Source organism: Mesocricetus auratus, unplaced genomic scaffold (assembly GCF_017639785.1).
Source record: "Mesocricetus auratus isolate SY011 unplaced genomic scaffold, BCM_Maur_2.0 Super-Scaffold_100014, whole genome shotgun sequence".
NCBI classification, from domain to species: Eukaryota; Metazoa; Chordata; class Mammalia; order Rodentia; family Cricetidae; genus Mesocricetus; species Mesocricetus auratus.
The window spans coordinates 17,239,663-17,265,176 of NW_024429197.1; the positions used below are offsets into that span (position 1 = coordinate 17,239,663).

Below are 25,514 nucleotides of genomic sequence, written 5' to 3' on the forward strand. Positions count from 1 at the left end.
AGACAGTACCCTGGGCTCTGTGGCTACCGTGTCACTACATAGTCTGCACACAGGTGCGAAAGACCCTTTAAAAGGAAAATGCCACCCATTGCTGCTCTCTTCCCTGCTGTTCCTCTGAAGGGGCAGACAGGACTTTCCCTCCCTCCCCCCTCTCTCCCCTTTCCCTCCCCCCTTCCTTCCCTTTCTAATAAAACTTCTCACTTAAGCTCTGTCTGCCAGGCATGTTTGTCCCTTGCCTGTCATGGAATCCACCAAAGTTCCCCTAGCACAATATTATAACGGAAATGAACCCAGGGCCCCGTGTGTAATAGACAAGCCCTCTGTGAACCCAGGGCCCCATGCATGACAGGCCAGCCCGCTACCCACTGAGCCATGTCCTCTGCCCTGCAGAGCGTTTCTTTGGCTCCAGTGGCTCATGGTTGTGTTTTCTTCTGTGCTGCAGGATTCTGTTACTATTTCATTTAGATTTGTTCCAGTGAAATTCATAAGTCAGATTGCTATTTGACTCTCTCTCTCTCTCTCTCTCTCTCTCTCTCTCTCTCTCTCGTGTGTGTGTGTGTGTGTGTGTGTGTGTGTAAGAGAGGGGGGAGAGGGAGGAGAGAGGGAAGGATAGAAACAGAGGGGGGAGAGAAGGAGGGAGGGATAGAGAGGGAGGGAGGGCAGCTAGCATGTTCTTGCAGTTGGGCAGTGACATTATCGTTAATATTGTACTCACTTTATGAACAGAATTTAGAAACTTCCCTTCTTTTCCAATGCCTTTCAACATTTTAAACATCTCTTGGAGAGATCCACTTGAAGGTCCCAACTTCACCCTACTGCTGGTAGGTCTCAGTGACTTACAAAGCTCCATCACTTTTGCAGATGTCCAGTAGGGAAATTTACCCTAGATCTCAGAGCCAGGGCTTCCCAGGTCCTTCCTCCCCAAATCCTGGGACTGTAAGCTAGGCAGCCTGGCAGCCTTCCAAATGAAAAGGTCAGTGCAGAGCTGCTTGGGAGTGTACAGCTCAGGAACAAAGGCCTGGGCTTGCCAGTGAGAATGTCCTCAGGCTGTGAGGTAGGCTACTGAGGCTGGCTGGGGTCCGCTCTCCACTGCCTCTCCTCCCTCTCTGGGGAGCTGGGCTGCCCCAAGCCACCCTCCACAACAGCGGCCTAATGTCCCTTCTGTTTTTGGGTCTCTAGGCAGCCACAGGGCTTCTGTCTGTTCTTGGTCACTTCACCTTCTGTTGGGGCACTCTGAATCCAGCGACCAGCAGCAGGTGAGCAGCATCTAATCTTTTCTATTTTGCCCAAGGACAATGCTTCTTACTGGCACGCCACAAACCCCACCTCAAAGCTGTAGGTATCGCTCCCCACCCGAGCCGTCCTCCCTCCTGCTCCCGCCCCTACAAGCCTGCTGGCACAGTTTAATTTCCATCCCTGGTATTTCTTCCTAGCCCGTGACAACCTCAGGTGGAAGCAATTTCACCGTCTTGTAACTCACCGGGTCATTATAATTAGTATCCGGGCACCTGGGGCGAGGGCGGGAGGAACAGAAGAAAGAGTCGATCCAGCCAGGCAGAGAGCAGCCTTGGTGGACGGAAGGTGTGAGCATGCCTCCTCTGCTTCAGCTTGTAAGTAGGAGTTTCCCAGGTTCTTGAATTCACTGGCCCCCGCTCCCCTTTGCCTGGTAAGTGGGAAGTTTATGAGGTCATGGTGGGCAAGCATGGTCTTGGGGTCCCATAGCAGTCGTCTATGACTTGAGAATGGGGTTCTAGGAGCCCACATCTGAGGCCTGGGCCAAGTGAAGGGCTCTGGAAGGAGAAGAAGCTCGATATCTCTTCTTCCTCCTGCCCTCAAGGGCCACTAGCTAAGAATGTGCCCTCCCTGGCCCTGGGTCACCACATCTCAGATCCAGAGCCCATTGGGGCTACTGATGGCAGCAGTGGGTAGATCCAGGGTGTGGCAAGGTGCGAGTGGATGTGATTCTAAGAAACACACACACACACACACACACACACATACACACACACACACACACACGCGCGCACCCACATGCACACATTCATGTATCAGGAAGCAAAACTATCCCTTATGTTGGGGAAGGGTTTGACTTTTAATGGAAATGGGCTCAGGGGAGGCAGGTGCTTGAGGGTTGGACTACTGGGCCAGTGTCTCAAAGTTCAGAAGGGTTCCAGCAGGACGGAAGTAACCCCAAGAAGCCTGGAGTTAGAGGGGTTCTCTTTTCCAGCTCACGTGACTCAGTTCCCATAAACCAGTCTGAGTTTTCAGGCTAAATATTACAAATTTGCCTAGAGAGATGGCTCAGTGGTTAAAACACCGGCTGCTCTTTCAAAGGACTTCAGCTGCATTTCCAGCACCCACAGGGCAGCTCATAACCCTTTGTAACGTCAGTCCCAAGGGATCTGATGCCCCCTTCTGGCCTCCATGGGCACTGCATGCATGTGGTGTACAGACACACAGGCAAAACATCCACCCACATAAAATAAAAATAAAGGAAAAGAATTTAAATTCCAAATCCTTCAGAGATTCACTCTGCCATTCATTCATCCATTTGATATTTACTGAGCCCTTGCTGTGTGGCAGGCAGAATGCCAGCACTGCAGATACAGGAGTTATCCAATGATACAGTATTTCTTTCACATCTCACACAGTAGGGGCTGAATGAACAGCCTTGGCTTCCTCTGAGTTAGGTGTGTGATCAGCTGTAGTTTAGGGTGGGATGGAGTTGTGAACCAGCAAGTCACCCCCAAATGCCCTATGACAATAATCAAAGTAGTCCATAAAATACACATTAGTTCTTGATAGACAACACAGAAAGCAGACTGCCGACTTAACAGAAAAAAGCAGGACCCAGGCACATGGGCAGACGGCATTTGACCTGAAAAGACTGTGTCCTCAAGGGGTCCACCGCACATCTCCTTTACCCAGCAGCCGAAGCAGGGGCGATGACTGAGTCTCAGGGCCTGGAGCTAGGATGAGGGGCATCTCCCCCCCCCCCCCCCCGCCCCTTTCTGCTTCAGCTGCTCCTGGTATCTGCCCTGGCGGGAGCCAGCCCAGCACTCGGGGCAGCCTTGGTAAGGGCTGTCAGTGTCTGCTACCCACACCCCTCTTCTCAGAGACCAAGTCTGCCATGTTCCCTGCCCCTCCTCCAACCCTCCAGGTCAGAAGGCTCCCCAACTTCCTTCCTATCTCCCCCTCTTTCATCATGAGGATCTTCCTGTACTCTGGGGTCCCTGAAAGGACTCCCCAGAAACTTCCCGACCAGCTGCTGAGGGAGTCCCACTTGATTTGGTCTGCACTCAATTCGAGAGGCCTGGGTCACCATCCCTCCCAGGCAGATCCCTGTAGAGGGACCACTTATAATAATGCCGCTGTTCTCCGTAGCCTGGGGGGGCAGACTGAGCCCCCACTGGAGCAGGTCTGCCATTAGAACCCTGCAGAAACAAAGTAATAGCCTGTACAGAGAGCCATTTGTAATGTTGCTGTAATTCCCATGATTCATTAAACAGGAATGGAAAATGATAACATTTCCCCTGGAAAGAACCCTCTTCGAGGAGCCGCACGCTGCGTTCGCTCGGCTCAGCTATTTGATTGACTAAGCATCTTGTTGTGCTGATGTGAGGAAGGCTCATACCCAGCGCCATTTGCTTTTACATCAGCTGAGAAGGAAGCAGAAGGGCTCCAGGGTGGAGGCAGGGTTTGACCTTGGAAAGAGATTTACTGTCTCACCTGGGGTGGATCAGTCTGGCATCTTCTGCAGGACGAGGCCATTTAGGGCTGAGGGAGGCCACTGGACCAAGACCCATTTAACATCCTTTTCTCTAGGAAGGGAGCACTGGGCCTGGCTTAGGTCTGCCTGTGTCTTGAGTCCCATGCTGACCCCACTCAGTCTCAATGGGTGCCCACTTTGGAAGGTCGCCCAGCGTCCAGACCTCCTCAGCACAAACCCTGGGAGCCCTGGACACTTGCTCATCTCCTTCTTTGCTTCAGGGGCCTCTGGCTGCTCACTATCCAGTTTTTCAGTTTGGAACCTGGATGTGGTCTTGCCTCTCTCTTTCTAGGTAGCAACCTGGTCCTGGGCGTTTTGGCCCAGAGGCCTCCAGTACCGTTCTGACACCTTTATCCCTCCATGTGCCTGTTCTGGTGCAGCCTACCATCTCCTGACATGCTTTGCCTCACTCCCCTACCTACAGGTATGCCCAGCAAGCCCTGAAAGGCCACCTCACAAGGCCCTGCTCCTCATGGGCTCACTCCAGACACCCTGGTGTGTCCAGGGCCTTTCCCAGGGAGCCTTCACTTGTAGCCACTCCTCCCTCTCCTGTGTCCCCAGGCCTGACAGAGCTCCAGGGCCTGAGGCCCACTCATGCTCTCTCTACATGTCTCCAGACAGGACGGCTCCCTGCCCTCCTTCCTTCCCCGAAAGCCTGGTGTTCCTTCTGCCTGTGAGGTCTCTGTGAATGCAGGGCCTGAATCACACTTACGTCTGCATTCACAGCCAGACTTTGATTGGCGCGTGCCAGCTTCTCAGGAGAGAGGCTCATTGTCCTCACTCCCTGGTCTTTCGGGCCCCACCATCAGGACTGTCCTCAGGAGGAAACTGAGACTTGCGGAGAGTCGGTGACAGAGCTTGGATGAATCCCCAGGTCTCTCAGGCGACAAACACGGCCCCTGCTGTGGTGGTGGAGGGGGCAGATTACCACAGATCCCTCAGGTGACTTCTCCTCAGCCAGTCACTGTCTAGTGATTGGCCTGCATTGGTCCAGTGCTCAGGCTCTGACTGCCTACAGACTCAGAGCAGAGCGACTCACTGCCAGCGGAGACTCCACACTCGGAGGACTCAGGAATAGGACAGGTAGGTCCGAGGGTGCTGAGACTGTGCTAGCCCCGTCTCCTCCTCTGTGACTGGCATCCCGTCCTTGTGAATCAGCACAGCCCAGAGAATGCCCAGCGTTCTGAACCCACTCTAGCCACGAGCCCCATGGGGGAGTGTGGAGCTAGGCCCTCCCTAGCAGAGCTAAACCCACTCTGGCTAGGTGTTTAGAAGCATTTGATGAATTTACAAGCATAAAAGATGCTCTCTGCCCAGGGCTGGAGTGAGCCCTTCTTTGTGGTAGCACAGCGAAGGTTGTCTAGCCTCCTCCAACCACACTCCCTGGGATGGGGTGGTCCATCCCTAACTCAGCTCTGGATCTGAATGCCAGGATCCAAGTGCAAGTAGCTTATTGCAGAGGTGACTGGCAAACGGGCTGGGGACAGGACAGAGACAAGGTGGAGAAAGCTATACAGCAGCATGTGCCACTTTGTCACGGCAGGCTCTGAGAGTCATTCTGCACGTGACAGTGTGAGCCTGCCCACTGAGCCTGTCAGTCACGGGTTGTGTGACCCCTGGACATATTCAGTCCTGTGCACTAGGGCCTGGGGCTGGGGGAAGCTCCCTCCACCAGAAAGCATCATGGGTGTTGGGGTAAACTGACCTTCCTGAGCTTAGGCACCGCCCGCCTTCCACGTTTCTTCCCAGGATGCCGCGTGCTCTCAGCTGGACACTGCCAGACTCTGTCTCCTCATCCCACTGAGGGCTCCTACAGCTCTAGTGTGGGTCCCACCCAGCCCACGAGGTCGGTGGGCGCCTCCCTGCAGCCCAGCTCCCCACGAGTTCCTGTCACCTGGTTTGGCTCCGTGTCCCTTTGCAGCTGTCAGGGCGAGCTTCCTACCCCCCTTACTGCCCTTGTCACACTGTGCAAGCGTTGTCATGACTGGGCATTGCTTGCACATCGGCTCTGTCTTCTGATAGACCAAGCTCAAAGGGTGAGGCCCAGGGACACTGCTCAGAGTGCACGCCCCGGCATTTAGCAGGCGGGGTGGTGAACTCTCCATTGCTAAGATGTGTACTGAGAAAATCGACTTGAAGGGAGAAAAGGCTTGCTTCGGTTCATGGGCTCAGAGGTTCCGGACCCTGGTTGCTTGACCCTGAGGTGAGGTGCTGCGGCAGGAGAGCATGGCAGAGGAAGATGCTCACTTCATGAAGTCAGGAAGTGGGGGCAGGGAGTGGCCCACCCCAGGGAACTCACTCCCTTCCCAAGGCCCAGTCGCTTCAGCAGCCGACAGCACCACAGACTGCCGCATAGCCACCTGACAGGCCCAGCTTGGGGGTGCTGCCCCTTGTGGTCAGGAAGGAGCTCCTTGGCGGCAGGAGGGTGCAGCCAGGACACTTTGGGTGGAAGGTAGAGTGGGCATGAAGTGGGCTGCGCTACAAAACCCCGGGGCCTGTCCCAGCGCCCCACACCCTGTAGTTTCCACAGCCCCTCAGGTAGAGGGCCGGGTGTTTAAACACGAGACTTGGGGGTGCGTTTCGCATTTGAAGTGTGGCCCCGGGGACCAAGGCCTTTGCGGACTCTGACAGGAGGCACCCGGTACGCGTTGACTGATCTGAACTGGCAATGAGAAGCTGACCCTGCTTCTTCTCTGTCCAGCAGCCTCCCTGGCTCCCCAGGGCCCCAGAGGCCCGTGCCCCCCCCCCACTCCAACGTCCCACGTAGCAGGCTTCGTCCCTGAGGACCTCTCCGGATACGAGTTCAAAACGTTCTCCCCCAGGTCTCTATCTGGGATCTAGCAGGGTCACGGACTCAGAGGCTGCAGGCCCAGGCTAGCAGGCAAGGGGCCAGAGTGGCACAGGGAGCACGCTTCAGTGGGAGAACCAGGCCAGCTGAGAGAGGATGGCCCACCATCAGTGTCCCACCATGGGCATCTGTGTCCCAGTGCTCAGACCCCCCGGGGCGTGCTGCTGTCCCTGGGGCTCCGCGGAAGGGATGCAGCCTGCCCTGTGCAGAACCCCTACCTCCATGAAGTCTGCAAAGACTCTGCCCACAGGTGGACTCTGTCTTCTTTGATGTCTTAGCATTTGGGATTCCTATTGGGCTATTTGTGTTCCCTTAGAGAATGAGTGCTTGCAACACGCTGGCTCCCATGCCAGGAGACATCTGCACGCTTTATCTCAGTTTAATGGATATGCTATTTCAATATTTTTACATTGTTGAGAAACATAAGACAAGCACATAAAATATAGCAAGTAATCAGAAAGGAGCCATACACGTAAACAATAATCTGGTGGAAATAGAACTTTGCAATTGTTGGGATAACAGAGAGATTAAGTGACTGATTTTTGGTTTTTGCCATGCAGGAAATAAGTGGAACGGGAATGTGAACGCGAGACTGGCTGGCTTAGGTATGTGCTTCCATCACCCTACAGCTACTAAATAAAAACACACAATGCTCAGTTCAGTGTGAATTTCAGGCAAACTGTAAATAACTTTCTAATAAGTTTACCTGAAGCTCGCGTTTCTAGGAGTAGGTATGTCTCCCATGCGTTGAAGTCTGGTCCCCAGGGTGGCATTACTGGGCTGGGAGGGGCTGAAAAACCTTTGGAAGTGGGACTGCGTAGGCGGTGCCTTTGATGGGGACTGTGACACCCTGAGCTGCTCCCTTCGCCTTTGCTTTGTGATGTCGTGGTTTCTCTCTGCTGTGTCCTCCAATCACGACACGCCTGCCTCACCTGACGAGTGAAGAGACCGTGGGTTACAAACTGAGACTGCCCAAACTGTGAACCATGGGCAGCCTTTCTTCCCATAAATCAATTCTCTCAGACACTTTGTTATCGTGATGGCAAATAGACCAATCTGTGGAGCACCCTATGAGGCCATGGCTCACGGGCCTCCTGCAGGATGACTGAGTCTGGGTCTCCTTCCTCTTTAGGATGATCTTATAGAAGACACTCTGCCTCACATCTGGGCTCCCCACGCACACCAAGGCCAGGCTTAGATGGTGCTTACCAATGCTGCATCTGTGGGCGGGATGCTTGCGAGACTCTGGCCAGGTGTGATGGACCTTGGTCACATTTCTTTTCTTGGCAGACCCGGGTGTTTTCAGAGATAAAGAGCAGGTGACTTTTCTTCACCCTGACCCCAATCTTCTCCAGCGTTACCAGCTGTAGAAATAAGAGCCCATCCTGTAGGAATAACTGGGGCAGAATCTGGCCCTCATCTGAACATGGCCTTCTGTCCTAGGGTCACACAAGGCTGGTGAGGAGAGGCACATGAGGATCATGAGGTAAGACATGTGAGACTGTGAGGAGAGACATGTGAGACTGTGAGGAGAGACATGTGAGACTGTGAGGAGAGACATGTGAGGTGAGGAGAGACATGTGAGACTGTGAGGAGAGACATGTGAGACTGTGAGGAGAAACATGTGAGGACTGTGAAGTAAGACATGTGAGACTGTGAGGAGAGACTGTGAGGACATGTGAGGAGAGACATGTGAGACTGTGAGGAGAGACATGTGAGACTGTGAGGTGAGACATGTGAGACTATGAGGAGAGACATGTGAGACTGTGAGGTGAGACATGTGAGACTATGAGGAGAGACATGTGAGACTGTGAGGTGAGACATGTGAGACTGAGGAGAAACATGTGAGGACTGTGAGGTGAGACATGTGAGACTGTGAGGAGAGACATGTGAGGACTGTGAAGTAAGACATGTGAGACTGTGAGGAGAGACATGTGAGACTGTGAGGTGAGACTGTGAGGTGAGACTGTGAGGAGAGACATGTGAGACTGTGAGGAGAGACATGTGAGACTGTGAGGAGAGACATGTGAGACTGTGAGGAGAGACATGTGAGACTGTGAGGAGAGACATGTGAGACTGTGAGGTGAGACATGTGAGACTGAGGAGAAACATGTGAGGACTGTGAGGAGAGACATGTGAGACTGTGAGGAGAGACATGTGAGACTGTGAGGAGAGACATGTGAGGACTGTGAGGAGAGACATGTGAGACTGTGAGGAGAGACATGTGAGGACTGTGAGGAGAGACATGTGAGACTGTGAGGAGAGACATGTGAGACTGTGAGGAGAGACATGTGAGGACTGTGAGGAGAGACATGTGAGACTGTGAGGAGAGACATGTGAGACTGTGAGGAGAGACATGTGAGACTGTGAGGAGAGACATGTGAGACTGTGAGGAGAGACATGTGAGGACTGTGAGGAGAGACATGTGAGACTGTGAGGAGAGACATGTGAGACTGTGAGGAGAGACATGTGAGGACTGTGAAGTAAGACATGTGAGACTGTGAGGTGACATGTGAGACTGTGAGGAGAGACATGTAAGGACTGTGAGGTGAGACATGTGAAGACCCTGAGCTGAGACATTTGAGGACTGTGTGGTGAGATGGTGAGGTAAGGCATGTGAGAATTGTGAGGCAAGGCTTGCTTCTTTCATTTACTGAAAAGGAGACTGAGCTCTCAAGGGTGTGATGTGCCAGTACTCCTGTGGCTCACGAGTTTGGATGGTCTAAAGCAGTGGTTCTTAACCCTTTCACAGGGGTCATCTAAGACTATTGGAGGAAAATCATATTTATAGTATGATTCATAACTGGAGAAAATTAAAGTTATGAAATAACAACAAAAATAATTTTATGGTTGGGTGTCACCACAACACAAGGAACTATGTTAAAGGGTGGCGGCATCAGGAAGTTTGATGTTCTGAAGGAATGTTCATACCATGGTGGGAGTGGAGTTTTGACCTTGGTCTTTCTGATTCAGGTGCCCCTCCCTAACTCTGGCCTATGTGCTCCCTGACTCTGGGGTTGGGGTTAGGTGTCTTTCATCTCATTGGCTAAAACCAAAACAAACAAAAGAAAACAAAAAACCAACTCATTCCTCAGGCTAATTACAGCAGTTCTTACTCCTTGGCTTTGAAGCTCACCTGGAGCCCTTGGGGGAGCTTATATGTGCTTCCTAGACAAGCTCCAGGTTCTTTAGCTTCTAGACTCAGTCAAGGTCACCTTGTTCAAGATCCAAGGTCATCTCAGGCCTTCTCTGCTTCCAGCTGCAGCCCTAACGTCTATTTCATCTCTAGACTCCCGGGGTCTGAAGGTCATAGTAGCACAAGGGCCCTTGCTCAGCCTTGGCTTCTCTTGGGCATTCCTGAGGACTGGCCCTTCAGCCCTGCCACAGCAGTAGACTTCCAGTGGAGCAACCAGGGCCCAGCTGTGATTGACCCAGCTCTGCTTGACTCTATTTGCAGATGCGACACTGCCAGGGCCCAAGTTACCTCTGAAGGGCTAGCCTGGACCCTTGAGACTGGTTTTTGCCAGCTTTGTCTATGGGCCCTCAGATCTGCAGCCTTCTCTGAGGCTCAGGGATGAACCAGTTTGGGAATCCTGGCACAAAGATTGGCTTTCTTCCCAGCAACTCTGCACTTGGGCGTATAGGTACGTATGTCTGGACTGAGTAAGTGCATGTTCATGTGTGTCTCAGGGTGGTGTTGTGGAATAATCCCTTGTACACTGTTAAGATTTGTCACTCAGGGCCGGGTGGTGGTGGCGCAAGCCTTTAATCCCAGCAGAGGCAGGCGGATCTCTGTGAGTTCGAGGTCAGGCTGGACTGACAGCCTCCAAAACAATACAGAGAAACCCTGTCTCGTAAAAACCAAAAAACAAAAAAATTTGTCACTCAGTTTGGTTTAATAAAAAGATGAATGGCCAATAGCTAGGCAGGATTTTCAGATCAGAGAGAAATGCTAGGAAGAAGGGTGGAGTCTCGAGGATGGGCAGTGCCTATTATAAGGCAAATGAGCCTGGGGCAGCACATAGATTAATAGAAATGGGTTAATCCAAGTTACAAAAGTAGCTACAAACAAGCCTAAGCTATTGGCCAAACTTTGCTAATTAATAAGTCTCTGTGTGGTTATTTGGGAGCTGGAAGGCAGGACAGAAAAGTCTGCCTACAGGGTGTCCTGTGCACCCCTCCATCTGTGCCGTTTGGAACACTCCTGGAGAATGTTCACTTCTGAGCCCTCCGCAGGAGGGACCTGTGCAAACTGGAGGATCTCTAGAGGAGCTACTGAGGGTGGGCGGATTCACAAGCCCTGCTGAGGACGGCTCTTAGGAAAGCTGGCCAGCGACCTGCACTTCCCGCCATGCTGCAGCGGGCTGGGCAGAGGCTCTCCACCTGCCGTGGTTCTGTGCCCTCAGATCCAACCCTCTGCTGATTGGAAGTACCCAGAAAGGGTTTGCATCTGTAATGGACATGGACAGACTCTTTCCCTAAACTATATGGTATGACAATTATTTGTGTAGGGTGTACTTTGTCTTAGGCATTTTCAGCCATCTAGAGATGTTTCAAGCACGCGGAGGTTACACAAGACGCTGTGCCATTTTGTATAAGGCCCTTGAACATCATGGGTTATGGTACGGGGGATGTCTCAGAGCCAATCACATGATACTGAAGGGCAACTGTACTCTATCCAGCTCAGGTTAGGGGGTCACGACAAAGGCATGCTCTGGGCCTTCAGCCCCCATACTGTGACATCCGCTGATAACCAGAAGGCATGAAATGATGTGTCTCAGTTCCCTGAGTCAGAAATGGACAGGCTGCAGGGGGAGCAATCAGCATTTCACATACAGCTGCTCAGACCCAGGCTCAACGCTCCATCTCCACCTATCTTTTCCTTGGAATAGTCTGGTCTGACCCAAGGCAGCCCAGGCAGGGGGGAAGCCCCATCCCCCACCTTCTGGAGGCCCCAGGACCCCGTGGCCTTCTTCAGCTGGCTGTATCCTATACCCTTGTCCCACACCATCTGTCCCTCAGATCAGCTCACTTCAATAGCAAATTTGTTTATTGATTTCTTTTATAAATAAGATCTTTCTATTTACCCGGGTTTGTTATGAACTCTCCAGCTCAGACGATTCTCCTGCCTCCGCCACCCACATAGCTAGGACCATAGGCATGCGCTATCTGGACAAGCATTTCTGAAACACTCACTCCTGTTGAGATATCTTTCTAGGTGTTGGTGAGCACAGCATACAAAAAGCCTTGCTCCTCTAGAGCCGCCGTTTGGGAGATAGGTGAAATGGTGGGGGAGATGGGGGAGAAGACACACCCACTAGGAAGTGAATAAGAGTTTGTCAGGTGAAGAGTTTCATGGAGAAAAACGAGGCACTCAGGCACATGGCCAGACAAGAGACCCTGTCACAGGCTCAGGGCTGAGGCAGGGTCTAAACCAAGCACCGTAACTTCAGCGTTCTTCTACTTATTGTGCTCTGTCACCAGCCCGACTCTGTCCTAACTGTCCCCACAGGTCCCCAGTAATCTCACAAAGGCCCTGGAAGTTTGATACCTGTGTCTACAGGAGACTCGGCCTCGAGAGGTCACGGCACTGCCCAGAGCAACACAGACCACAGTGCCTGGTTCAGTGCCATCAGGCTCCACCTCATACTCTATGTTCTTCCAAGTCTTCTAAAGTGGGGAAGGTGAAGCCATCCTTTATCTTATTCTAGCCCCACTTCAGGGAAATTTGAATTCAGGCTCCTGAGGAGCCTTCTGGAAGGTAGCCCTACAATCATAGCGATCATAGCTTTGAGTTGGGTGTGGCAGTGCCTGAAATCCCAACACTCCAGACACAGAGGCAAGAGGATCATGAGCTCAAGGCCAGCTTGGCCTTTGCAGTGAAACACTGCTTCAAAACGCAAACGAAATGAGCACTGTCAGTCCCCCCACCCATGTTTCTCTTGAGTTTTCTTGCCTTCACAGTTAGGGTTTCTCTGTTTTCCAGGGTCTAGGCACCCTCAGGGGCTTCGAGTTGCCTTAAGACTATACCAATTTCTGCCTACCATCTTGCCTCCCACCCTGAGAAATCTTCCATGGTTGAGTCTTTGATGAAAGCCCATCTGTTTCTCTGCCTTGTCATCAAAGAGCTCTCTCATCTCATTTACTCAATTGCCTCCTATATGGGGTTGAATGTGTCCCCTGTGACCAGTGCCGTAGGTTGATGTTGCCACCCCTGGTCCCTTGGAATGTGACAGTGTTTGGAGACAGCATCTTTTGAAGGGATAATTACATGAAATGTAGTCCTTAGGGTGGGCCCTAATCCAATATGCCACCTTTAAAACAAGAGCGTGGAGGGTTGGGGATAGAGTTCAGCAGTAGAATGTTTGCCTGATGTGCAGGAGGCCCTGGTGTCCATCAGAAAAAAGGAGGGAAGGAAATCAGGTAGGAAGGCATGAAGACAAGAAGGGGGAGGGAAGAAGGGAGGGAGAAAGGGAAGGAGGAAGGAAGAGATTGGGATGCACACATCTGTGGAGGTTTGGCCTGGTGGGGACAGAAGGAAGGAGGAAGAGAGGGTCCCTAGGAGCCCTGTGGGCTCCTTGATCTGCACTTCCAGCCTCAAGAACCGGAGGGAGAGACATTTCTGTTGTTTAGGTCATTCTACTGTCAGTACTGTGTTATGGCAGCCATAGAAGCTCTACTTCAATGCCCCCCTCTCATCCATGGGCCACCTCTCCCTGGATGGGGTGCAGGCTGTGACTTCTGGTGCTGCTTAGCTAGACCTTGGGAGTAGAGTCAAGGCTTGCTGACATCCCTTCTGCCAACAGCCGGTCAGAGCTGTGTTCCCAGCTGACACTTTAGTATGCTACCATGCTCCCTTGCCACACAGGCGTTCTTTCCCTGTCATTCTAATCTGTGTGCAGTCGGCCCCACTCACATTTTGCTCCAGGAGGATCCCAGGTAGCTGACGTGAGAAACACGGACTTTGGCCGGGACAGCCGTGTTCCACTGCTCCGACATCTCTCAGACCCTGAGGACATCCTGGTTCACTAGCTCCTCCATACGGTGGCCTGCCTGTCCACCTGTCCAGTTGTGACACTTGGCTAGCTTTCCACCCTGCTTCCTCCCCACGTCACCGGCAGCCTGCTCACTACATTGGCCTCTGTGTTCATCCTCATGTGGGACCCCACACTTGGGCGGTAGAGCGCAGGTGGATCTGGTCTATAAGCAAGTTCCAGGACAGACAGGGATACACAGAGAAACCCTGTCTCAAAAACAAAAATTCACAGGCAAGGTATGGGGAAACGGATGCCAGGCTTTCCTACCTTCACTGAATGCTGTAGTCTTCCAGCATCTCTGGGCATCTCTTGCCCCCCCCCCCGCATTCCTGCAGGTTAAGGAGGATAGTGGCCAGTGGCAGACAGTTCCCATTCTGGTGTTAGTCACCTGTGGTGAACTGACATATCCTCCTCCCCTCTCCCTGGAAAGAGGGGTGACAGGCTGCCATTCCTTAGCCTCTCTCATCAGGCCCTCTCCTGAAGCACTTTAGGGGTCCCCAGCCACCAGCAATCTTATTAGCATACAAAAGACATTCTTATCACCCTGAAGAGACAAGAGTTTTAAGGGGCGATGTGCCAGGAGTTGGGGATAGAGACTAAATATAATTTTTTATTGTTATGTCACACCTGTGCATGTGTGTGATTTCAACAAATCCTCTTTTCCCTGAAGTGATGACGGCGTCTGTTTGTTGACACTGAATGTCCCCCGAGTGGTCCTTTTGCCTGTAATAACTTCCCATTTCTCCATCACTACTCCAAATGCTGCCACTCTGAAGTCCTGGGATCTAAACTCAGCCACTGATACTAGCTGTGTGACCTTTGACCCAGTCCCACTCTGGGTCTCCATGCAGGTCGTGTACTGGGAATCAGCCCACACCTGATTGTTCCCAACCTTCAGGAGGGAAGAGAGTCTCAGAGAAGTGAAGCCATGTGATCCAGGTCACATAGTGGGTGGGTAGCAGCCACAATCCAACCCACACCTGTGTGACTCTAACGAGTTGTTCCATTCCCAAGGCTTGGGGTTCTGCAAGCCCCTTTTCTGAGAAAAAGCTTTCCCCTCAATGCCCCCTTCCTGCAGACTCTCCTCACACAAGACCTCTCCCACAAAGCCCCTCCCTTATCCTTGAGTCCATTGGACAGGGAGGTTTCTCCGCTGTATCCCTAATATTGTTGCAAGGTGAATGGAATAGTGGCTGGAGAAGTAGCTCAGTGATTAACAATGGCTGCCCTTCCAGAGGACCCAGGTTTGAATCCCAGCAGTCACAGTGCAGCTCACGAACATCTGTAACTCTAGTTCCAGGGATCTGACACCTTCTTCTGGCCCCCGAGGGCACTAGGCATATGCATGGTGTCCTAGTTAGGGTCACTGTTGCTGTGATGACACATTGTGACCAAAGCGATTTGGGGAGGACAGGGTTTATTTCAGGCATCAGTCCATCACCGAGGGACATCAGGACAGGAACTCAAAGCAGGGCAGGAACCTGGAGGCAGGAGCTGCAGCAGAGATGAGGGAGGGAGCTGCTCACTGGCTTGCTCTTCATGGCTTGCTCAGCCTGCTTGCTTTTAGACCAGTGGCTCTCAACCTTCCTAGTGCTGCCACCTTTTAACACAGTTCCTCATGTTGTAGGGATCCCCAACTGTAAAGTTGTTTTGTTGCTACTTCAAAACTAATTTTGCTGCTGTTGTGAACCATAATGTAAACATCTGATATGCAGCATATGATATTGACTCCCGTGGGTGTCATGACCCACAGGTTGAGACCACTGTTGTAGAACCTAGGGCCTACCAGTCCAGGGATGGCACCACCCACAACAGACTGGGCCCTCCCTCGTCACTAATTAAGAAAATGCCCTACAGGCTTGCCTACAGCCAGACCTTATGGAGCAATTTTCTTAATTGAGATTCCCTCCTCTCAGATGGCTTTAGTTGGTATCAGGCTGACATAAACTCTCTAGCACACATGATACCCAGACATGTATGAGGGAAAGCACTCATACTCTTAAACAACTTTTAAAAAAAGATATTAGCACAACAAAGTGAGGCATGTGACCCATGCTTGTAATTCTATTAGTTGGGAGGCTGAGGCAGGGGGACTCTGAGTTCACAGCCAGCCTGGGCTACATTTCAAGATCCTGTTGCAAAACAAAACAAACAAACAAACAAACAAACAAAAAACCCAACCCCCCCAAAACAAAAAAACACCCAAAGCCCCCCCCAAACCAAACCAAACCAAACCAAAAGCAAAACAAAACTGTGACAAACTCTAAGATCTGCCAAGTTAGTGGTGCTCACAGAAGGGAGGCCCAGGAGATGGTGAGGAGCATGGACCTAACAGTCAGGCTTGAGTCTCGCCGCTGTTCTTGGGCTGCACAGCCTTGGGCGTTCAAGATGGAATGGTCTGACGGATAATGGGCAGACGTTGCTCTACAGAAGGCGCAGAACATGCTGTGTGAATGGCACAGTCACATGATGTAGAGGGAGGCACCTTCTGGTAAGTTTCAGGGACTACCCCTTGCTGGTGACACACTTCCTTCATAGTATAAGATGGTTGCATGTCCTTGGCTCAGGTTGTGAGCTCCTGGGGGACAGGGCTGTTTCTGAGTCCCCCGTACCCATCCCCTTTACATAGGGTTTGACTTGGATCAAAGAAGTGTCTGTGGGATAAGGGAGTTAGGGTCTCAGCTCTGGCAGCTACTTCTGGCCCTTTGAATAGTCACATGACTTCTCCACATCATTGCATAGCAATTTCCTCTGAATTGAATTGTTCCATTACAGAGAGAATCTCCCTAAGACTCATGTAGTTGTAAAGAGAGGCTCCTTAAGGCTCAGGAAATAAACAACTCACAAATCTTAGGAAGTCCCTGAAACTTACCAGAAGGTGCCTCCCTCTACATAGTTATGTAAGTAGTGAAGACTGCTGAGGAGAGGAGATTCTGCTGTCTGTTGAGCTGCCTGTAGGTTGTGCAGAGGGTTGTGGCTCTCATGATGTGTTACCCAGGCTAGGGTGGATTGGCTGATGCAGCTGCCTTTGTATTATCCATGCTTCTGTGAACAACCCATACTTTGGTGAGGAACCCTAGTGAACTCGCGAATTCACCAAGTTGGACTTCGATGGTGTAATTACTTAGGTCTGTTGTTGTGCCCTTTCCAGTAGACACTTGTTCATATATCCCAGATGTAGTGTCACACAACATGCACCTGGCTGTTTTGTCTACACCCATTTCATGGTTTGCTGAGGACCTAACAGACAAGCCACTTGTGGGACCCATTTGCACAGTGTAGTCACCACCCCCTATCCCCTCTCTTCTGGGCCTGGCCATTCCCCCAGATCCTGGATTCTGACTCTCTATCACCTGAGCTCCACCCGTCAACGCATCTCTCTGCTGCTTTAGCGACAGACTCTAAGCTACAATGGTTCAACTTCTGACTTTTAACCTAACGGTGGTGCAAAAGTGATTCATATTCAGTAGCAGCCACACTTCTGTAGAGAATTTTGATTTTACCCACCTAGCAGTTTGCAGGGTGCTTTTCTTCCTTGATGCAGGCCAGCGGCTGTGAGTGCAGCAACCAGGCAGCCACACGCTGACGAGGGCAGACAGCTGATGTTCTGCAGTGTCTGCATATTAAGCTGTGACAGTCAGCAGGACAGGAACATTTTTGTCTGTCTCTGATCATGTCCACCCATGACAGGCTGTAATTCCCACTGTAAGCAGAGGGTCACCTGCATATATATCACATGCTTAGGAAATTATATTACCATCCACAGGGTTCCTTGAATGTAGCCCTTCCCCTACACTTCCTTGGTTTCTCTTTGAGTCATATTTCTAGAAGTAATAGTCTAGACACAGTTGATTCAGTTCCTGACTTTGTTTGCAGATGCTCATCTTGGCAAGTTCCTTTCTTTCTCTGTGCCTTGGTTTCCTCGCCTGTAAAGTGGCTTAATAATCTTTACCAGCTCATAAAAAAGATGAAAAGAGTTTGAAAATGCCATGCACATGGTGCAGCCCGACACGGACAGTGGCAGCTGATTGCAGAAATCACTGCTCTTCCTGTTGCTTTGTTTATATCTGAGGATCCTCACCTCCCATGTTATCGTCAGCTGCCTGTGGCCTGATCCTTTCCACCATCTACCAACCCCTCTCAGTTCGAATCAGCCACTACCTCCCAGTGGCCACTCCACCCACCTTCCTGGCATCAACTTCTCAGCAATATTTGGCAGGACAAGAAGTAATCAGAGGGGGATGGTGGCAGTGGAAGCCTGGGAACACACAAGCCTGTGGCCAGCAGAGCTCGCGTGACAGCCCTATGGGGAAAGGAACGCATGATAGAGGATATTTCGGTGCCCAGTGTGTGGCCTGGTATCCCCTTGGGGGCAGAGACCAGGTTTCTGCTAACTCCCCAGAGTAGCACCTGGGGTTCTCTGACCAGCAGGACTGGGAGACTGCTCACTGGGAAACAGAGCACACTGCTGGGACAAGGTGTGGGAGGTTGAGTGTCTGGGGATGTTTAGCCTCCAGGCTCAGTCCCAGCCCCAGGAGGAGGCTCCCCCTTTTTAGCTCCTGCTGCCTGACTCAGGCGCTGCACTGACTTGCTGGGTTTGATCTCTTATTTATTACAGAGAATATTCTCTGTCATGGTGAGTGGAGGGGAAGGAGTCTCAGGAGCCTCAGTTTTCACTGCTGACCTCTCAGCTGGCCCGTTGCAGACCCTGGTGCCTCTAATGGCGGCTCCAACACTGCATCCTTTCTCTGTTCATTCACTGTGTTCACCCATCAAGTGAATCAAGCACCCCTAGGGCACCAAGTCCTGGCCCGGTGGAGGACAGGCTGGAGAGAGCACGGGGCTGCCTGTGTGGGGCAGAATGACAGTCCTGACTGCCTGATCCTCCCCCACATCTCAGCCCCTGTGTTTCTTCCCTTCTGTGGCAGCATCGACCATGTGGCCAGGTAAAGGATCTTGAGATTTGCGAGGTTCTCTCCTCGTGGCCAGGAAAAACCAATCGATATCTTCATAGGCTTCCTGGGAGGGGAAGGTGGCTGGAGCTTTGACACAGAGAAGGTGATACAAGCAGAAGAAACAACACTAGAGTTCTTTGAACACGGAGGAGGGGGCTGTGTGCCAAGGCATGCAGGCAGCCACTAGATGCTGAGAAGGGGAGGAGACATTCTGTCCTTCTGGAAGTTCCAGAACGAAGTAGGCTGACACACCTTCACCTTAGCTTGCTGGGACTGCTTGTGAACTTCTGGTCCTCAGAACTGTAACGGAACAAGTTGATATTTAAGTCTCTGTCTTATAGTCAGTGTTCTATTGTTGTGAAGAGATGCCACGAGCATGACAACTCTTATAAAGGAAAACATTTAGTTGGGGATGGCTTACTGTTTCAGAGGTTTAGTACATTATCATCACGCTGGGAAGCATGAGGTCATGCAGGTAGACATGGTGCTGGAGACGTAGTTGAAAGTTCTAATCCAGATCGGCAGGCAGCAGGAAGAGAAAGAGAGACCCTGGGCTTGGCTTGAGCATCTGAGACCTCAAAGCCCACCTGCAGTGACACACTTCCTCCAACAAGGCCACTTCTTCTAATAGGCCACTCCCTTTGGGTCTATGGGGGGGCATTCTCATTCAAACCACAACACTCTACTTCCTGACCCCCACAGGCTTGTAGCTACATCACAATGCAGAAATGCATTAAGTCCAACTTTAAAAGTCCCAATAGTCTCTCACTGTCTCAACCCCAGTTAAAAGTCCAAAATCTCTTCTGAGACTCATGGCACTGTCTTAATTGTAATCACCTATACAATCAAAATAAAGAAGCAGATCACATACTTCCAACATACAATGACACAGAATATACATTACCATTCTAAAAGGGAGGAAAGGGAGTATAGTGAGGAAATACTGTACTAAAGCAAGACTGAAGAGCAGATGGGCAAACTCCAAACTCTGTGTCTGATATGAAAGTACTCTTCAGATCTCCAACTCCGTTCAGCTTTGTTGACTGTAACACACATCTTTCTCTTGGGCTAGTTCCACTCCCTGTTAGCAGCTCTCCTCAGCAGATATCCCAATAGCTCTGACATCTCTAACATTTTAGGGTCTCTAAGGCAATCAAAGCTTCACACAATGGTCTCTCTAGGCCTTCATGCAGGAACCCCCCTGACACACACCTGGCCTCAGCTGCTTTCCTTAGTCATGGAGGGAGATAATGTAACTTCTTGTATCCTTGACTCTAATGCCAGAACCAAATGGCTGAAATTGCCAAATGGTTCTGCTTGCTGGGGCTGGAACATGGTGTCCTCATAAAATAGATTTTCATCAGCTTTCTGGTTTTGATGATTTCCTTCACTGCCAAAGCTCAGTTGTCCTAGAACTCACTCTGTAGACCAGGCTGGCTGCAAACTCAGAGATATGCCTGGCTCTGCCTCTGGACCCTAAGATTTTCTTTAATTCCTTTCACAAGTTGTAAGCTTAGCTGGATGGGGTCTTGCCCTGCAGTCATCACTCCCTTTATTTAATCTAACATTAGGTTTTTCTTTAATCTGTTTATCTCCTTGAACACAAGACTTAGCTCTTTTACATTTCCTGGTGTCCCTTTTCTTCTCAAAATGTACATTTTGTATTTGTCCTTTCTCAGCTTGCTCCTTTTCATTATAGATCTGACTAAGAGTGAACTTTAATAACCATATGACAGAGTTAATGCTGGCCTGTTTTGAGATTTCCTGTACCAGTGCAATTAATCCAAAACTCTTCAGTTTAGCCTCAGGAAGACTTTTTAGACAAGGGCAAAAAGCAGTCTCATTCTTTGCCAAAGTATCACAAGAAAAGTTTGTAGGCCATATACTAAAATTCTTCTCCTCTCAAACCTCTTGACCTGAGCCCCTATAGTTCATATTACCTTCAGCACCATCTTTTCCATGTTCCTACTAGCATGGCCTATTAAGCCCTACTTAAAGAATTAAATTGCTTTCCTAATCCAAAGTCCCAAAGTCCATAATCTCCAAACAAAATCATGGTCTGGCCTATCACAACAATACCCCACTCCTGGTACCAACTTCTGTCTCAGAGTTTTATTGTGTGAAGAGATGCCATGACCACAAGCTTGTTTCACATGTCAATCCCAGCTCCCTCTCCCCCCCTCCCCTGCCCTTCCCACCAGGTCCCCCAGTCCCCCACCCAATCTCCACTCCGATCCCCAGGGAGGGTGAGGCCCTCCATGGTGGATCTCCAGTGACTGTCATTTCATCCAGGACAGGGCCTAGGCCCTCCCACAAGAGTCCCAGATGAGAGAGAATCCCATATTGTGGCATGGGCACTCAAAGTCTATTTGTGCGCCAGGGATAAATACTACCCAAGGCCCCACAGATTACCCAGGCCTCCTCTCTGACATACACATTCAGGGGGTCTGGGTCAGTCCCATGCTTTCCACACAGCCATCAATCTGGGGTCCAAGAGCTCCCCCTTGTTAGATCAACTGTTTCTGTGGGTTAAACCAGCCCACTCTTAACTCCTTTTCCCATCCGTTCTCCCTTTCTGACACTAGATTCCAGGAGTTCAGTTCAGTGTTTGTCTGTGGGTATCAGTTGCTGTATGAAGGTTCTATTTCCCAGACTCTCTGGCAGTGGGATTGTATGCTGGCACTCTCCTGATTCATGTCTAAAATCCATAAATGAGTGAGTACATACCATGTTTCTCTTTTTGTGACTGGGTTACCTCACTCAGGATGGTTTCTTCTAGTGCCATCCATTTGCCTGCAAATTTCAAGATTTCATCGTTTTTTTCCGCTGAGTAGTACTCCATTGTGTAAATGAACCACATTTTCTCTATCCACTCTTCAGTTGAGGAGCATCTAGGTTGCTTTCAGGTTCTGATTATAATAAATAATGCTGCTATGAACATAGTGGAACAGACATTCTTGTTGCATGAATGTGCATCTTTTGGGTATATGACAGCAACTCTTACAAGGATGTCCAGAAAAGGGGCTGGGCAGGTGAATGGCTGGAGGAAGTGGCCTAGCTGGGATATGTGCTTCCTGCTCCCTTTTTTTTTTTTTTTGCTTTTGAGACAGGATTTCTCTGTATAGCCCTGGCTGTCCTGGAACTCACTTTGTAGACTAGGCTGGCCTCAAACTCTGAGATCCACCTGCCTCTGCCTCCCAAGTGCTGGGATTAAAGGCGTGCACCATTACTGCCTGCCCTGCCCTGCCCTGCCCTACCCTGCCCTGCCCTGCCCTGCCCTGCCCTACCCTGCCCTGCCCTGCCCTGCCCTGCCCTGCCCTGCCCCCTTTTTCCCATTGAGTCCAGAAGGCCTTGGCAATGGATTAGGCTGAGCCACATGCCTGTGTGCAGTGAAGGGAACACAGGGTGACTTCCAGGTTTTTGCCTGGAAGCTGGGTGAGGAGTAGAAACAGCCTTTGCAGAGGGGGGCTGTATGGACTCATTTTGTTTCAGGGATGCTGGGCTTCAGATACTTTCTAGTTAAATGCACAGACATGAGGGAGGCCATTGAGAATGTGTACAGGCAGCAAAGAAGAGAGAGGTCTGGGTTGGAGATCCACACTCAGAGGCTTCAGTGAACTTGGAACATTTAAATTCCTGGGGCCTGCTGAGAGTTGTGTGGACAGAGTTCAAACTACACAGTACCTTCTAATACCAGGAAGACAGTAGCCTTGGCTGCTTCCCCTTGCATGACTGTAGGTGGGGGCCAAGAGGCATGCCTGGCATGTAGCAGGTGCATTACAGAGTGAGAAGGGTGGCCTAGGCGTGGGCAGGCCAAGGGCTGAGTCATATGAGGGTGTCAGCCTTCAGTCTTGGCTCATCTGTTTCCTGACATGGCCTGGACACCCAGGACCCAGGCTGTCAGCAAAGCTTGTTGTTCTTATCACCAGGTCACTAGCCGCTGTGTCTGAGCCACCCGTGGCCCACCTGCCTCTTGAGCTCTTGTCCACTAGGAGAGCCTGAAAGGTTGCTTTAAACCTTCAGGGTTCCCTTGCCAGAAAGAGGACTGAGAGGGGATCCCGAAAGTGTGATTTGAGCCCAAGAATTGAATCCTCTCACCACACCTTCCCTCTTTACAGAACAGAGATGCTTGCTGGCAGGTGCTCCCCACCTGACTCTCCAGGATTCCTTGGGCATTCTCCTGTCTCACGAGAATTCTTTGGAGTCTGGAGATGTCGTCTAAACTTCTTTCTTTGCCATCTGATCCTGTTGGCTTTTTTGGCAGCCAGGCCACTCGAGCTTCAGAGGTTCCTATGGGGCTGCAACTCTGCCCTGGCCGGTGCTGTTTGGCTGGATAGACTTCCCAATAAGTCAGTCACTCCTGGGGAAGCAGAAGAAATAAGAGTCACCAAGGGAGCTGGCCAGGCCACAAAGGGACAAGCAGACCTCAGAGAATTCCCATCAGGAGGGCAATAAAGTCTAGGAAATTCTGGAGAGAAGAGGGTGGGGAACCTGCAGGAAGCGCAATGTCTTCGCTTTGTAAAACACAGCTTAAAAAGTATACTAAAAAGACCCCTTTTGATCCTGCCATCATAGGAATCCCCATGGGAACCCAGCCCCACCCACTGTTCCTTCCTAGGAATCCCCAGGTGCTGCCTGTCTCTCCCATTCTCTTCTGAAGCCCTGGTGGAAGACTGGCAACCGTCTATGAAGAAACTGCTTTCAAAGCCACCTTTCCCCACAGGACAGACTGTGGTTTGTTTTGCTCATTCTGGCGCAGCCAGGCCCCTAGACGCCTCTCCCCTGTGCTTCCCTAGTGGTGACATTCTGGAAAGTCTGTCCAGAAACCATCCATTCTCACCAGTTCATTATCCTGTCTGTCTCAGCTTTGGCTTCTTGACTGCTAGGGTTGTCCAAAGTTTAGATGAGGGGCTGGAGAGATGCTCAGTGGTTAAGAGCACTTCTTGTTTTTGCAGAGGACCCTGGTTCAGCTCCTGGCACCCACATGGCAGCTCAGAACTGTCAGTCACTGTAGTTCTAGGTGACCCAGTGCCTTCTTATGATCTCTGTGGGCACCAGGCACGGATGTGGTACCCACACATGCATGTAGGCAAAAGACTTATACACATAAAAAAACAAAATCTAACAGTGATCACATGAGAGAGCATGCCCCAGTGTTCCCAGCTCAGTGAGCCTTCCTTTCATTCCTGGCACTTAGGCTGTGAACTCCTCAGGAGGGAAGATGGGAGGCTGCTGTCCTCATCCAAGGCCACCTCCAGTTCATCTCCAGAGGACCAGCCATCTGTGTTTACCTAGAACTGAAGGGCCCTTGATTCATAGACTTTCAGGACTGACCCTGGTGCTAGACAGACCAGGCCCCATTGTCACCATGCTCTGTGGCCCTCTGGGACCAAGGTCAGGCTGTTTCTGACTTACCTAGGACCATGGGCTGGGACCTTTGTATAATGGATGATTGCAGCCCTGGGCCAGGGGCACTGGCATGTGTAGAGTTGTATATTCAGATCTTCATGCCTCACTCATTCTGGGGCCTCCTTGTTCCAACCCTTCATGGGTAATCAGGGCTGTGCAGGCGGCCCTAAAACTATCAGAGCTGTCAGCGTTGGCTCTTTCACAACATGGTCATTGATAGGCCCAGTCATTTTCCATCAGCTACTCACCTGACACCCCAGTGCCATATGTAAGTCAATTACCACAATCTGGGTCAGCTACTATAACATGCAGAAACTTCTAGGCTTCACCTGACAGCTCACAGCTGCCTGGGAAGCAGGCTCCAAAAGGCTCCTTCATTTTAGTTGCGCCAGCCTGAGGCTGGACCTTGGCTGCAGGAAGGCAGACTCCTATCCCCAGGACTGAGGGTGGGGAAAGGCCTGTGTGAGTTATGTCTTGGGCTCCTCTGGACAGGCATAACCTTTGGGCTTTGACGTCTTTGATTCAAAAGACCTGGTATACATTCCCAAACTCACCGTGCAGCCTCAGGGACAGCATCCATGTGCTCTGACCCTGCTTGATTGGTCAACGTGAGATTACTGCAGAAGGAACACCTGGCTTGATACTTTCTAACGGGCTGGGGAGCGGGTCTAGGGCTTCAGAGTACTAGGCAAGAGCTCTACCACTGAACTACACCCCCGGCTTCTTTTTATTTTTTATTCTGAGACAGGGTCTCACCTGGTTGCCCAAGCTAGCCTTGAAGTCAGTCTGGTGGTGCCCAGCCAGGTCTTGAACTTACAATCCTCCTGCCTCAGACAGCTGGGATTGCTGGTCAGAGCCACCACACCCATTTTCGTCGGATTCCCTGAGCTTCCTTGGGTTATTTGTGAGCTGGGCTATGAATGTCCTCTTCAGGTGGTTCGATGGCTCCAGGACACTGGGCACAGCATCACTGAATATATGCAGTGCGGGGACCCTGCAGCAGCAACAGAAAGGTCTCGATGAGGAGGTTTGTGGGGATGAGCCAGTTCTCTGCTCTCCTTTAGTGCTGTGGCAGGGGTGAGAGGAGGAACTCGGAGGGTCAGCTGAATATTCCGTGGTGGAGCCGGGAGGAGAACTGTGGATGACCAAGGCCCACTGGGAGCGGTAGATGACAAAGGCCCATTGTCCGATTGCCTGGCTCCTGGTTTCTTCTCTCTACACCCTCCCACCCTGCCCGGCTGCATTGATTTACTTGAAAGTTTTAATGGGTTATAATTGGAAAAGGCCTGGGTGAGATTTGCATATTGATTTGACATTTAAGTATATGATTAAATAAAAGCTGACTGAGGTCATCACTTGACTAAATTGGCTTAATGAGTGTTGATTACCCTGTGCATGTTAATTTCATTTACTCTGATTACTCCATCTATCTTTCCCAGAGATCTATCAGCACCTTTGACTCAATTGGACTTGATGGGACATGAAAGAGGGCAGGG

General features: G+C 50.9%; 2 long non-coding RNA genes across 2 annotated transcripts; both read right to left on the minus strand.

Moving 5' to 3' along the window:
* Nucleotides 1-3,483: 3,483 nt before the first annotated feature.
* Nucleotides 3,484-7,521, minus strand: LOC121144148. The gene is made up of 3 exons (XR_005881456.1): nt 7,324-7,521; nt 4,482-4,671; nt 3,484-3,704 (listed from the first exon to the last, which is right to left on the minus strand). It is a non-coding gene; the product is annotated as an uncharacterized LOC121144148 (long non-coding RNA).
* Nucleotides 7,522-16,574: 9,053 nt separating this feature from the next.
* LOC110343591 lies at nt 16,575-25,152 on the minus strand. Its single transcript, XR_002385876.2, has 3 exons — nt 24,775-25,152; nt 22,760-22,969; nt 16,575-18,909 (listed from the first exon to the last, which is right to left on the minus strand). It is a non-coding gene; the product is annotated as an uncharacterized LOC110343591 (long non-coding RNA).
* Nucleotides 25,153-25,514: the final 362 nt, after the last annotated feature.